Consider the following 14,856-nt stretch of genomic DNA (forward strand, 5'->3'; position numbering starts at 1 on the left):
AAATGCTCATACACCTTGATAGAAATGTAAAAGGATGCAGCTGCTTTGGAAACAGACTGTCAGTCCCCCCAAATCTAAGTCATATATCCAACAGGAATAAAAAGGAATGAATCTTAAAATGCTATGCTAAACAAAGCTCACTTTTTCCACTTCCACAGACATGAAAGGCCAAGTAAGCTAGAGCTGAAGGACAGCTAAAGGACAGCACTGCACTGGCAAGCACAGCAATGGCTACAAATGTGCAGAACCCAGAGGAAGTAAATTCACAAAGGCAGATGGCAGGGTAGTACCAGGTCCAGGGCCAGAGAAAATGCGGGACTATATTATTTAGTGAGTACAGAGTTTCTATTTGGAAGGATGAAGAATTCTGGGAATGAATAATGGTGATGGTTTGTAGAACACTGTGAATACAATAAATGCTACTAAGTTGTACACTTACATGACCATCATGGCAAAATATCTCCAAGGATGCAGTAGTAGTATTTCTATCTGGTGAGTATTCAACAGCTATCTAAGGTATGTATGTATCAATTAGATAGCTAAACAGGAGAGAAATAAACCTAGCCAACTATGCATAACAGGTGAGGTCATGGACCCTAGAGGAGAGCCTACTACTGCCACTTTCCTGAACCAGGATAATTTCCAACTGCATTCTCAATACTCATCCTTACAGCCACAAAGCTTCTCCTTGAAGCAAATGAGGATCATAGAAATTTACAAATAGTCAAAACTCGAGAAGTGACTTTGGGGTCCCCAACCTTAATTGACATATCTATAACACAACTTCTAACCCTTAGGCTCAGGAAACATCATGGAAGAGGGGGAGGAAAGATTCTTGTAGAGGGCCAGGATGTCTGTTGTGAGGCAGCGTCTTCTATATATGACAGGGAAGCTGTACATGTGAAATCTCAAATAGATGGTCTCAAATAAAGAAGACCTGCACAGTGACACCAATTGACAAGCCAATGTAGATGGGGAATCCTACAGGGTCCCACCACTAGATGTGGAGCTATAGGCAATTAATGGCTGCTGAGAGAGTCTTCCCCAGGAATGAGCCCCTAAGACAGGCTATCCAATCCCAAGTGGTCAGCCCTAAACCCATGCACATAGAAGAAACACTAGATGGACTCAGCAGGTTCTATGTATGTGGAAGAGTGTATGTATGTATGTATGTATGTATGTATGTATGTATGTATGTATGTATATGTATATGTATATATGTTTATTGTAAAGAAAGGTACAGAGTTGAAGTTCATCCTGGAGACCACAGAGTTTCCAAAGACAAACAGAACACACACACACACACACACACACACACACACACACACACACACACACACACACGAGTCATGAATTTGAGATGAAGTTGGGACATGACAGGAGTTACAAGGAGATGAGAGGAGTTTCAGCATAAGAGGGAGAGGTGGAAATTATATAAATATAGTACTTATGTGTGAAATCTCAAAAAAGTAGCAAATTTTTACATTAAAAATAGCTTAAAAGTTCAATTTTATATTATACATATTTGTCACAATTTTAAAAATTCAAATAAATTACTGGATATGATGGCACATGCCTTTAATCTCAACACTATGGAGGCAGAGGTAGGCAGCTCCCTCTGAGTTCAAGGCCAGCTGGTGCACAGGCTAGCCAAGGCTACACAGTAAGACCTGTCCAAAGGGGGAAAAATAAGAAATAAAATTTGCAAATAGCTTATCCAAGTGGTTCTGTGATTCAGAATGCTAGACTTACATGTGTGTGTCACAATGCCTTTCTACGTAACAGCTGTTGGTCATGGTCATCGTTACATGAGCAAAGTCACATTTATAAGCTGCTGCCAGCCCTTCCCCGCATGACATGATAAACTGGCTCTCATCTGTTGAGGTAACATTGCTTCTTGTATTGTCTTTTTAAGAGATCAAAGACCTTGGTAATGGGAAATAATGTGACAATCAAATAAGGCTGAGGAAAGAAGGAGGTAGTGAACACCGGCCAGAATGAACTGTTTCTTGTGTGCACACAATACACTCCGTGTGGGTAGATACTTGTGCTTACTGTGGTTTTATTTTGAAATGTGTGGTATTTTATGGAAGCCAAGAAAAATGTGCTATGCCTATGGGGTGCTCCTGATACTTGGTTAAGCCACTGACTTGACACATTTATCAGCACAGAGGCTTCCATTATCCAATCAGGCAGAACCTTGTTGGTGCTGGAGACCTAGTCCTGAACAAGTGCCACTCTTGTCTTCAAGGAGCTCTTAGGCATGTAATCCACAAAGAGTACTGCACTGGCAAGCACCAGCAATGGCTAACCTCCACCCTCAATTGGACAGCAATGGCTAACCTCCACTCTCAATTGGACAGCAATGGCTAACTTCTACCTTCAGTAGGACAGCAATGGCTAACCTCCACCCTCAATTGGACAGTGGTGTCTACCCTCCACCCTCAGTTGGATTCAGAGACTTCAGGGTAGCCAGGCAGTGGCACACACCTTTAATCCCAGCACTCAGGAGGCAGAGGCAGGAGGATCTCTGTGAGTTCAAGACCAGCCTGGTATAAAAGAGCTAGTTCCAGGATAGCCTCCAAAGCCACAGAGAAACCCTGCCTTGAACCGCCCCCCCAAAAAAAGAGAGAGATTCCAGGGCACTAGATTAGTTTCTAGAGAGGACTTTGTAGGCAGAGCCAATTATGGGCTTGGGTCCTGAACTGAATACAAAGGGAAGGGGATATAGCCCATGGGTTCACTGCTTGCCTAGCATGCAGATACCCCAGGTTCTATCCCCCACACCACATAAACCAGAAGTGGAAGCACATGCCTGTGATGCCAGCAGTCAGGAGGTGAAAGCAGGAGGCTCAAAATTAGGAAAAAAAAAAGGGGGGGGGCTGGTGAGATGGCTCAGCGATTAAGAGCACTGCCTGTTCTTCCAGAGGTCCTGAGTTCAATTCCCTGCAACCCCACGGTGGCTCACCACCATCTGTAATGAGATCTGGTGCCCTCTTCTGTTGTGCAGGCATACATGCAGGCAGAACATAGAATGCATAATAAATAAATAAATCTTAAAAAAAAAACCTCAGCCATTAAAAAATATAGAAAAAAGGGGTGGGGGGGCTCCTTCTCTGCTCTCTTCCTCCATCAGATGTAAACAAGAAGCCTCACCCCTGCTGCCATTTCTTCGCCACCATGACAGGGCTTCAGCCCAAACTGTCAGCCACAGGAAACTGTTTCTTCCATCAAGTGGCTTCTTGTGAGGGCAACCATAAACAACTAACAGAACTGCAATACAAATGCAAGGGCCATGGGATCCAGGTGATGGGATGACTGAGTTCAGCAAAGGTAGACACAGAAACAAGCAGAAAAGGCCTTGAAGCATGGAGGGGTCTTGTGGTTTCTGGGAATGGTGACCAATGCTGCTGGCAAACAGATAAAGATGAGGCCAGACAAATGGGTGTGTGCCAGTTATCTTCTGCTGTATAAGAAACCACCCTAAAGCTCAGTGGGCACAGCTAACTTGTTTCATGCTGTTCACAATTTGTTTTTTTAAATTTATTTTTTATGTGCATTGGTGTTTTCCTGCATGTATGTCTATGTGAGGGTGTCAGATCTTAGAGTTACAGGCAGCTGTGAGCTGCCATGTGGGTATTGGCAATTGAACCTGGGTCCTCCAAGAGAACAATCTTAACTTATCTTAACTGCTGAGCTGTATATCCAGTCCTTTGTTGTCCACAGTTTTATGGGTCAACATCTGGAAAAGCTCAGGTGAGGATTCACTCAAGTGTTTCTCCTGGGGTTACTCATGAGGATGCAGGGATTTGGATATTAGGGACTCAGCCTGCACATATCTATAGGTTTAGCTGGGCTTCCTCACATGGCAGCACCTCACAGCCAACTGCCTCTGGAATTTACATTGGTCAAAATACATCACATGGGTAGCTCAAAGAAAACACTGGGAAAGCTGATTCCACCTCCTGGGCAGAAGAGCAGCCAGGACAGGGGTAGGAGTTGTGCACACAGGAAAGGAGTGAGACTGTAGGAGGTGTGCAGAGGAAAGGAGTGACACTGTAGGAGGTGTGCACACAGGAGAGGAGTGACACTGTAGGAGGTGTGCACAGGAGAGGAGTGACACTATAGGAGGTGTGCACAGGAGAGGAGTGACACTGTAGGAGGTATGCACATGGGAAAGGAGTGACACTGTAGGAGGTGTGCACAGGAGAGGAGTGACACTGTAGGAGGTGTGCACACAGGAGAGGAGTGACACTGTAGGAGGTGTGCAGAGGAAAGGAGTGACACTGTAGGAGGTATGCAGAGGAAAGGAGTGACACTGTAGGAGGTGTGCACAGGAAAGGAGTGACATTGTGTCCCCATGCAGGGCAGCATGAGGGGGTCAACCCTCATGCAAAATCAACAGGCTGGAACTGATCTCATGGGCAAAGGAAGCTTCTGAAGGTAGTTTTTCTTGATGCTGTTTCTTTGAATCCTTTTAGGAATTTGTGAATCTTATCTGTGGTCCCATTTTGGGACACAGTCCACAGAATCCTTTTTTGGTTTTGTATGGTTGGTGGTATTATTTTCTTTTTTACTGCTTTCACCATTTTAGATTCTTTTATATTCTCTGACCTTCATCTCTTTTCCTTTCTTCCTTAAAAAAATAAAAATCAAGAGAGTGTCTCGCTATATACTCCAGGCTGCCCTTGAACTATCAGCCATCCTGCCTGGGCCTGGAGGCACCGACAACCACATCCCGCTGACCCTCTTTGTCCTGTTGCCATAACCTTGCTATCTGGACAATCAAAAATGTTTTTTCTTCTTGCTTATAATTTATTACTTTGTCACATGAGTCTTAAAACTTTTTAAAAATGTGTTTGTTTTGTTTTGGGGACAGCATTTTTTGAAGTAGAATGGGGTAAACTGCAACTCACTATGTAGCCGAGGCTGGCCTTGAGCTTGCCATGATCCTCTGTCTCTGTCTCCCAAGTACTGAAACTGCATCTATGCCACAGGCTCGACCAGATATGCTTTTTAACTTATTTCAACATTACATTTATTGACTCACAGCTTTTATATTCATATTTAATTTCATAACATAAGTTTTTAGAGTTAACTTATATTTTCTCTACAAATACTGCTTTTGCTACATCTTTTTACTCTTCCATATTTTATTTTTAATGTATACACCTTTTATTATTTAAATTTGGGGGTGGTGAGCCAGACGTTGGTGGCGCATGCCTTTAATCCCAGCACTTGGGAGGCAGAGGCAGGTGGATCTCTGTGAGTTCGAGACCTGCCTGGTCTACAAGAGCTAATTCCAGGACAGACTCCACAGCCACAGAGAAACCCTGTCTCGAAAAACCAAAAAAAAAAAAAAAATTTGGGGATGGTGGTTGAGACACCATGGTTTTTGTGTGTCCTCCTGCCTGTCCTGGAATTCACTCTGTAGAATAGGCTGTCCTCAACCTCAGGGGATCTGCCTGCCTCTGCCTCCCCAGTGCTGGGATCAAAGGCATGCACCACCACCACCTGGCTCATTATTTAACTTATCATCAGAAATTTTGGGAGCAGCCCCAGAAATGAAAATTTAAGTGCCAAGAATGAGCACTAGGAGTTACTGGTCAGCAAAGTCCTAGATGTTTCAGAAGCAACACAGGCTATTGCCATCGTTCTTGAGTACCCATTATAATGTGGAAAGACTATATAGCTGAAGACACCACATACTTTAGTTGCCAGATATAGAGAAATAAGTTTAAGACTGACTGGGAAAACCCTTCCCTGTTGCTAGCTTACATAGTGCCAAAGGTCTATACAGCCCACCATGGGAGAAAAGACATCAATGGTCTTATGAATAAAATTATTATTATTATTATTATTATTATTATTATTATTATTATTATTATTTTTTCGAGACAGGGTTTCTCTGTGTAGCTTTGGAGCCTATCCTGGCACTTGCTCTGGAGGCTAGGCTGGCTTCAAACTCACAAAAGATCCGCCTGTCTCTGCCTCCCGAGTGCTGGGATTAAAGGCGTGCGCCACCAACACCTGGCACAAATTATTATTTTTAAAAAGAAATTTGGTGAGTAGGCAAAAGAATTAAGTCCTCTTAAGATTTGAATTCTTTTTCATACATAGACCAGAGAAATAACCCTGACTGTTCAGAGCTGGCTGACAACTAAAGCAGATGCTTAACTGATTTACCTTCTTTCTCAATGAAGCTGTGGGGTGATGGACTCAGAAAACACTGTGAGACCCAAGAGACCACACTCAGCCTTAGCAGAAGGCACAGGCTCACCCTGAACACAAGCCATATACTTTAGAGATGCAATTAAACTATTGACACACTTTGAATTGATTCTCTTTTTTTTTATTGAAAATAGATTTTTTTTCTGACATGATATATCTTCATTATGGTTTCCCTTCCCCCCACTCCTCTCCGGATCTACTCCCTTTCTGTCTCTCATCAGAAAACAAACAGGCTTCTGAGGGATAATAATAGAATAACATAAAATAAAGCAGGATAGAACAAAAAACAGCACATCAGAGTTGGGCAAGACAAACAAGGAAAAGAGCCCGATAGAAATGAGAAACCCAGACCCACTCATTCACACACTCAGGAATCCCATAAAGACACTGAACTGGATGCCATAACACATGCGTACAGACCTGGTAGACATGTGCAGGCTGCCTCAGTCTGTGTAAGTTTGTATGAGCTTTGTTCATGCTAATTTAGGGGCCTTGTACTCTTGGTGTCCTCCATCTCCTCTGGCTGTTACACGCTTTCTGCCTCCTCTTCCATACAGTTCCCTGAGCCCCAAGAGAAGGGATTTGATGGAGACATCCTATTTAAGACTGAGTGTTGAAAGGTCTCTCACTCTCTGCATAATGTCTAGTTGTGGGTCTCTGTATTTGTTCCCAGCTGCTGCAGGAAGAAGCTTCTTTGAAGATGACTGAGCAAGGCACTGATCTATGAGTATAGCAGAGTACCATTAGGAGTCATTTTAATGCTGTTTGTTGCTTTATCTTTTGCTTTCAGAACAGTAGTATTTGGTTTTACCCTAGGTCCCTGCATTATCTATTTGCTGGTTCTTGGTCAACCAAGCAATGTTGGTCTGGGTTCCAAATTGTGGAATGGGCCTCAAGTCAAATCAGATATTGGTTGGTTACTCCCACAAGTGTTGTGCCACCTTTGTACTAGCCTATCTTGCAGGCAGGACACCATGGTAGATTAAAGGTTTTGTGGCTGGCTTGGTGTTTACAGTTTCTTTTGGCTGTGTACAGAGTAACTTCCCATACCAAAGATATTAGAATGTAGGCACTAGCTTGACTTCTCCATGTTCAGTGAGTTGTGTAGGTATTGTCTTCAGCAATGGGACTTGCTGTCAGTTTGTGAAGAGTAACCTATAGTCTTGGCAACAGCCTGGGTTGTTTGGGGACAACTCAATTAGATGTAACCCAAATCCAGTACTGGAAGCTTCATTTGGTGACAAAAGATGTCCAGTTGAGGCCCAGTCTCCCCCATTATTTGGTGATTTCATTTAGATTACATTTATCTATGTATATATATTAGGAAGCTTCTACAGTATTAGATTTCCATACTACCACTCAATTTTAGCTGTGTCTCTCAGCATTCCCTCCCTCATCCATTTCTTTTAGATTTTCCAGTTTGGTGGAGTACAGATTTTTAAAATATGTTCTTATAATTCTCTAGATTTCCTCAGTGTCTGTTGTTACATCCCCTGATGGGGAAAGTACTGTGTATGTTTATCTTATTGATTGTTGAATAAAATACTGTTTGGCCAATGAGACAGCAAGTTAGACAGGACTAGGAGTCAAAGAGGATTCTGGGAAATGTAGTAGAAAAGTGGTGATCCAGGCTGGAAGTAACATAGCAAGGAGACTCAAATTTAGCAAGAAGAAACAGGAAGTGTCCCTTTTTCCCCTTTGCCTCCTCCAGCGGCAGGATGTGAGCCACCAGCAAGAGAGGGTGCCAGCGAAAGGCATCCTCTATAAGATAAGTCTTATAAAATATATAGATTTATGATAATTAAGATTTAGCTAACAGATGAGGAATCCTAGTCATTGGCCAAGCAGCAGTGAACCTAATACAAGTCTCTCTGTGCATTAATTTGGGCCCTAACTCGGGCGGGTGGCTGGCGTAAAGCGCACATGGGGCGGTGGGGCTTGGGCAGCTTTTGGCAGAAAGATTTATGGTAACAATCCCCTTTTCATTTCCAACTTTGTAAATTTGGATATTCTCTATCTTTTAATTTGGATAAGAGTTTGTCAATCTTATTTTCTCAAATAACCAAGTATTTGCTTCATTAATTATCTTGTTTTGTTTCTATTTTATTGATTTCGGCCCTGAGTTTGATTATTTCTTGCCATCTATTCCTTTTGTCTTCTTTTTTGTTCTAGAGATTTCAGTTGTGCTGTTAAATTACTAGGTATGAGGTCTTTCCAGTTCTTTTTTTTTTTTTTTAATTTTCTTCTTTTCTTTTTTATAATGAAGGCACTTAGTGCTATGAACTTGCCTTAGAAGCCCCTTCATAGTGTCCCATAGGTTTGGGTATGTTGTGTATTCATTTTTCATTCAATTCCAGAAAGTCTTTAAATTCTTTCTTAATGTCTGTGTTGACCCATTTTCCATTCACTAGTGAGCTGTTCAGTTTCCATGAGTTTGTAAGCTTTCTGTTGTCTTTGGTGTGATTTATATTCAGCTTGAATCCATGGTGATCTGATAGGCTACAGGGAGATATTTCCATTTTTTGTGTCTGTTGAGACTTGCTTCGTGTCTGAGTATGTGGTCAGTTTTGGAGAAAGTTCCATAAGGTACTGAAAAGAAGGGACATTCTTTTGTGCTTGGGTGAAATGTTCTGTAAATATCCCTTAGGTCCATTTATTTTATAACATCAGTTAGCATTTTTCTGTTTTTGTCTGGATGGCCTGTCTATTGGCAAGAGTGGAGTACTGAAATCTCCCACTACAAGTGTGTGAGGGTCAATATGTGATTTAAGCTGTAGTGATATTTCTTTTACAAACTTGTGTGCCCTTGTGTTTGGGGCATAGATATTAAAAACTGTAATGTCCTCACGGTAGATTTTTCCTTTGATGAGTATGTAGTGTTCTTCTCTATCTCTGCTGGTTAGTTTTGGTTTGAAGTCTATTCTGTCAGATATTAAAATGCCTGATTCTTCATGTTAAGTTGTTTTTCTTGATTACAATAGATGAATCCTGGTTTTGCATCAATTCTGTTACTCTGTGTCTTTTTTGTGGAGGGGGGGGGATTAAGGCCATTGATGCTGAGAGATATTAAAGACCAATGATTATTGATTCCTGTTTTGTTGTTGTTGTTGTGTGTGTGTGTATACACACACTCGTGTGCTCCCCCTTTTTTGATTTGCTGATCTGGGATTATTTATTCCCTCTAACTACTTTAGGTTAGGGTTTTCCTTCCAGCACCGTCTGTAGGGTAAGATCTGTAGACAGATATTAAGTTAGATTTTAAGATTATCTTGTTTTCAGGGGGCTGGAGAGATGGCTCAGAGGTTAAGAGTGCTGGCTGCTCTTCCAGAGGTCCAGAGTTCAATTCCCAGCAAACACATGGAGGCTCACAACCATCTATAATCAGATCTGGTGCCTTTTCTGGCATGCAGGCAGAACACATACATAATAAATAAATATATCAACAAAAACCCAAAAAACATTATCTAGTTTTCTCCATCTACTGTGATTGAAAATTTTTGGGTATAATTGTCTGGGCTGGCATTTGTAGTCTCTTAGAGTCTGTAAAACATCTTTCCAGGCCCCTGTGGCTTTTAGGATCTCTATTGAGAAGTCAGATGTTCTAATAGGTCAGCCTTTATATTTTACTTTGTGTTTTTCCCTTGCAGCCTTTAATATTCTTTCTTAGTTCTGTCTGTAACTTCAGCATTTTGACTATTATGTGCCATGGGGATTTTCTTTTCTGGTGGATTCTATTGGGTATTTTGTATGTTTCTTGTACCTTTATAGGCATCTCCTTCTTTAGGTAAGTAAATTTTCTTTTACGATTTTGTTGAAAGTATTTTCTGTGACAATGGCCTGTGTTTCTTCTCCTTTCTATATTTCTATTATTCTTAGATTTGGTCTTTTCATAGTGTCCTAGATTTCCTGGATATTTTTGTGCCAATTTTTTAGATTTAATATTTTCTTTGCCCAAGGTATCCACAATTTCTACCATGTCTTCAATGGCTCAGATTCTCTCTTCCATCTCTTGTATTCTGTGGGTGAGGCCTGCTTCTGAGGCTCCTGTTCTAGTGTCTAAATTTTTCATTTCCAGATTTCCCTCAGCTTGAGTTTTCTTTATTGATTCTATTTCCACATCTTGAACTATTTTATTCATTTCCTTCCACTGTTTGTGTTTTCATTGATTTCTTTAAATGATTTATTCACTTCCTCTTTAAGGACCTCTATCACATTCATAAAGACTATTTTACAGTTTTTTTCTTGTGCTTCAGCTATGTTGGAATACTCAGGGCCTGCTGTGGTTAGGGTTGCTGGGCTCCAGTGGAGACATATTATCCTGGATGTTATGGATTGTGTTTATTCTTGTGTCTGGGCATCTGCGTTTGGGAAGATTGTAATTCTTGGTGCTGATATCTGATCTTGTCTATGTGGGGCGGGTGTTTTGTTCCTGGGTTTCTGATGCCCTCTTTGGTTCTTAGGTGAGTGTGGCAGCTGTGTATGCCTGATAGGGAATTCTTCTGGGGTCCTGACAGGTGTGGCCACTGGGGTTCCAGGTAAAATGTATTCTGGGTATTGAGAGATGGTACTCGGTAATGGGGATGGGCTAGAAAGGGGCTGAGTTGGTCCACAGGAGGGAGGAAGCAGGGTGTTCCACCAGGATCTACCGCTGGGAATGGGGTAGAGAATGAGGAGAGGCATAGCTGAAGGTCTGCTACAGAGCCTGTGAAGAGATGGGAGGCCAACCCCAAGAAATGGGGGAGAGTGAAGCTGTGCAGTCAACCTGCCTGCTTCCCTAGCAGAAGTCACATTCCACAAACTAAGATCTGATTTAATTTTCATTTGGTTCATTGGTTTATAATTTCCTTTGTGGTTTCTTCTTCATCTGTGGGTCATTTAATAACTTCCCAGAATCAGGGTCTTTTTAGTTAGTGATCTGTAACTAATGTAGTTTAATTCTACTACGGACAGCAACACACTACAATTTCAATATCCTGAATCAAGACTGTCACTGTGAACTTCCTTGTTGGCTGATGGGTGTTCTGTTTCCTTTCAGAGAGAAAGAGGAGGGCAGGGAGGAAGAAAGAGGGAGAGTGGGGAGGGAGCGAAGGAGAGTAGGGAGGAAGAGAGATGGAGAGAGAGAATGGGGAGGAAGAGACGGGGAGAGCAGGGAGGAGAGGCAGTATAAAATTCTAGGTGGACAGGTTTCCTTTCAGCTAGTTACAAATGTTACCTACCCCCTTGTTTACGGCTTGCTGGACTTGCTAATGTGGAACTAGTTTTGCCCATTTTCCTCTTTTCTGGATCAATTTGCTACTTATTGTTCCATATTATCTTGTTCTGTTTTTGTTTTAAAAGTCCATGATGTTCCATAGAATGATTTAAAGCACCACATATTTACACAGTAGCTGTCCTCCCTGTACTTTCCTTCTCTTTGTGATGGATCCCAGTTCCAGATGCTATCATCTCCCTTTTGGCTGGAGGGAGAACATTAAACTTCCTTTAATGTTTCTCAAAGTGTGGATCTGCTGCTGCTGCTGAATTTCCTCACCTTTGAATGTTTCAAAAGTCATTATCTCATCTTACTTGAAAGACATCTTCACTGAAGATACTGAAATTACTTTTCTTTCAATAATTTAAAGGAGACATTTATACCAGTATCTTCATCTGCCTGGTTTCTGGCAGCAAATCTTCTGTCAACTTTACCTTTGATTCTCTGTAATAATCTGACCTTTTGTTCTAGCTGTTCTTGTTTTCTCTTCAGACATTAAAGATTAAGAACATGATTATGGAGTGAGGTAACCCAGTCACAAAAAGACAAAAATGGCATGTACTCACTCATATATGGATTTTAGACCTACAGCAAAGGAGTAGCAGCCTAAATCTAAACTGCCAGAGAAGCTAAGAAACAAGGAGGCCCCTAAGAGAGACATACATAGTCCCCCGAAGAAGGGGAAAGGGACAAGATGTCCTGAGCTAATAGGGAGCATGGGGGGAGGGGAGAGGGAGTTAGAAGAAAGAGAAGGAGAGAAGAGGACTGGAGAGAACAGGAAGATTGAGTCAGGGAAAGAATAGAGGAGAGCAAGAAATAGATACCATAATAGAGGGAGCCATTATAGGTTTAAAGAGAATTCTGGCACTAGGGAAATGTCCAGATAAGGTTGATCCCAACTGCCAATCAAAGCAATAGCAGAGAGGCTACCTTAAATGTCCTTCTCCAATAATGAGAGTGATGACTACCTTATATGCCATCCTAGAGCTTTCATCCAGTAGCTGGAAGAAGAAGCAGACACCCACAGCTAAACACTTAGCTGAATTCTGGAATCCAGCTGCTGACAGGGAGGAGTGATGAGCAAAGGGGTCAAGAACAGGCTAGAGAAACCCACAGAAACAGCTGACCTGAACAAGGGGTTACTCATGGACCCCAGACTGATATCTGGGAAACTAGCACAGGACTGTTCCACACCCCATGAATGAGGATGTCAGTTTGGAGTTCTGGTTAATTTATGGGGCCTCTGGTAATGGATCAGTATTTATCCCTAGTACAGGAATGGACTTTGGGAGCCCAATCCACATTGAGGGATAATCGCCCAGCCTAGACACACAGGGTAAGGGTCTAGGCCCTGCTCCAAATGATATGACAGATTTCTGAAGATCCCCCATGAAAGGCCTCACCATCTCTGGGGAGCGTAAAGGGGATAGGATAGGGGGTTGGTGGGGGACAGGGGAGGAGAGGAGGGAGAGGGAACTGGGGTTGACATGTAAAAGAAGCTCGTTTCAAATTGAAAAAAAAGAGAACATGACTATGATATATTTGCATAGCTTCTTCCTATTTTTTTAAAAAAGATTTTAAACATTATTTTATTTTCAATTATGTGTCTCTGTGTAGACATAGGCATATGAGTACAGATGGTTGCAAAATCCAGTAGAGAGCATTGAATCTCTAGAGCTGGAATTACAAGTTAGAAGTAGATGGAGGATGTCCTTCTATATGCTGTGAATATACGTTTCTCTTATTGGTTGATGGATAAACTGTTTTGGCCAATGGACAAGCAGCATGTAGCCAGGCAGGATGTATAGGCAGGGCTATGAGACTAGGAGAAAGCTGGGTAGAGGAATGGAGAGAGTGAGTCTCAAGGAGACACCATGTAGCTGCCGAGGAAGAAAGAGGCCTGAGCATCACCGGTAAGCCAAGACCACGTGGTGATACACGGACTAATAATTAAGAGAGGGCTACCCGATAAAAAGCCTGAGCCATAGGTCAAACAGTTTATAATTAATATAAGCCTCTGTGTGTTTATTTGGGACTAAACATCTGCAGGACTTGGCAGGACAGAAACTTCCATCCATAACAAGTGAGTTAAGGAATATGTGTGCCCGGAACTGAACTCAGGTCCTCTGCAAGTGTAGTACCTGCTCTTAACCACTGAGCAATCTCTCCAGCCCCCTCTTGCTTTGTTTTTGAAACAGTCTTGTAATGTAGCTCATCCTTGCTTCCGAGGTGCTAGAATTAGGATTAGAAGTGAGTGCAGCCAGCATAGGCTTGATTCATTCTTTTAAGGGATATATTTGCTAGTTTTTTGCATTTTGATAATTTTTCATTAAATGCCAGACACTAAATTTTGCTATGTTCTAGATTTTTAAATACATTATTTTTTTTATGTATATAGGTGTTTTGTCTGCATATATGTCTGTGCACCAAATGCATGCAGTGCCTGTGGAAGCCAGAAGAGGGTATTAGATCTGGAGTTATAGATGGCTGTTGTCGAGTAGGTGCGGGGAACAGAACCCAGGTCCCTGGCAAGAATAGCAGATACTCTTAACTGGCAAGCCATCCTCCAGCCCTGGCAAAGACTCTTTAACAAGAACCTACTTAGTTGATCTTAATTTGCCCAAAGCACTTAGTGCCTACATTTTGGATGTTTCCCTGAAAAGATCATTAATATTGACTCTGTTTAGCAGCCAGAGTCTGCTATTTACCGAGAACATCCACTCAAACAACCAATTGCTCTGTCTCTGGTGTGTGTGTGTGTGTGTGTGTGTGTGTGTGTGTGTGTGTGTGTGTGTGTGTGTGTACACATATATGAGGTTGTGCATATATGTGAAGGCCATAGGTAGACATCAGGTATCTTCCTTAGCTACCTCTCCATCTCACTTTTTGAGGCATGGTCTCTCACTAATTCCAGCTTGAATAGCTGGCCATCAAGTCATTCTGGGCACCTACCACCCAGCTTTTTCCTTGTGGATCCTGGGGATCTCAACTCAGTTCCTCTTGCTTTCATGGCAAGCACTTACCCAATGAGCCATCCCCCCAGCCCCCTGACCTAGAACGTTTTTAGGATCCTGAAGGTTCCTCCTGTAGCTGAAGATCATCAGTTGACCACCTGCCTCTTCCCTCCTTAACTTTACCAGTTTTGCCCTCAGAAGGAAATGTGCTAGCTGGTAGGTTTCATCACTCTTTTATGTTCTGCCCTCACCCCCAGGATGTTTCCCTGCCTTCACGTGTAACAGAAAAGCCTCTCACTACTTTACCTACCATGCTGCCAGAAAGAGAAAGCCAGGTTTTCTATTTCAGCTTTTATTGAGTCCCTAAGTCCACCACCCAAACTGAAATCTTACATGCCTTTAGGCGTCAACTAATGGTCT

General features: G+C 42.2%; 1 protein-coding gene across 2 annotated transcripts in view; it reads right to left on the reverse strand.

Moving 5' to 3' along the window:
- The window catches only part of Kiaa1958 (KIAA1958 ortholog), a 155,128-nt gene that overhangs the window by 10,461 nt on the left and 129,811 nt on the right, over positions 1-14,856 (reverse strand). The window lies entirely within an intron of this gene.

The sequence above is a fragment of the Cricetulus griseus genome, chromosome 2 (genome assembly GCF_003668045.3).
Source record: "Cricetulus griseus strain 17A/GY chromosome 2, alternate assembly CriGri-PICRH-1.0, whole genome shotgun sequence".
Taxonomy (NCBI): domain Eukaryota; kingdom Metazoa; phylum Chordata; class Mammalia; order Rodentia; family Cricetidae; genus Cricetulus; species Cricetulus griseus.